The sequence below is a fragment of the Pseudopipra pipra genome, chromosome 13 (genome assembly GCF_036250125.1).
Source record: "Pseudopipra pipra isolate bDixPip1 chromosome 13, bDixPip1.hap1, whole genome shotgun sequence".
In the NCBI taxonomy this organism is placed as follows: domain Eukaryota; kingdom Metazoa; phylum Chordata; class Aves; order Passeriformes; family Pipridae; genus Pseudopipra; species Pseudopipra pipra.
The window spans coordinates 16,886,132-16,886,493 of record NC_087561.1 but is presented as its reverse complement, the minus strand read 5'-3'; positions in this window follow the sequence as shown (position 1 = coordinate 16,886,493).

Sequence of the window (362 nt, the reverse complement as noted above, 5' to 3'; positions counted from 1 at the left end):
TGACTGTATGGTCTCACCAAAAGTAAAAAACCAGATGATTATTTTCAGGCTCAGGCTTAAGTTTCTGACTAAAGTCGTGCCTTGACAAACTGTTTGGGAGTTTCTCATTGTACATCATGACCCCTGAAGGGTCTCCATCAACCATATATATATATATGTGGAAATTGTTTCCTTTCAAGTACCATAATACACACCTGCAAACATGGGAATACAATGTTTAAAAGTTCCTCTTTTCCTTCTTTAGAAAATATAAAAACAAGAGTTATTTATATAAATAATAAAAAAAACCCCCAAAACAAATCAACAGTGGCCTCCACATATAAAATGTGAATCCTGGGACATAACAACAGTTACTAAAGGCA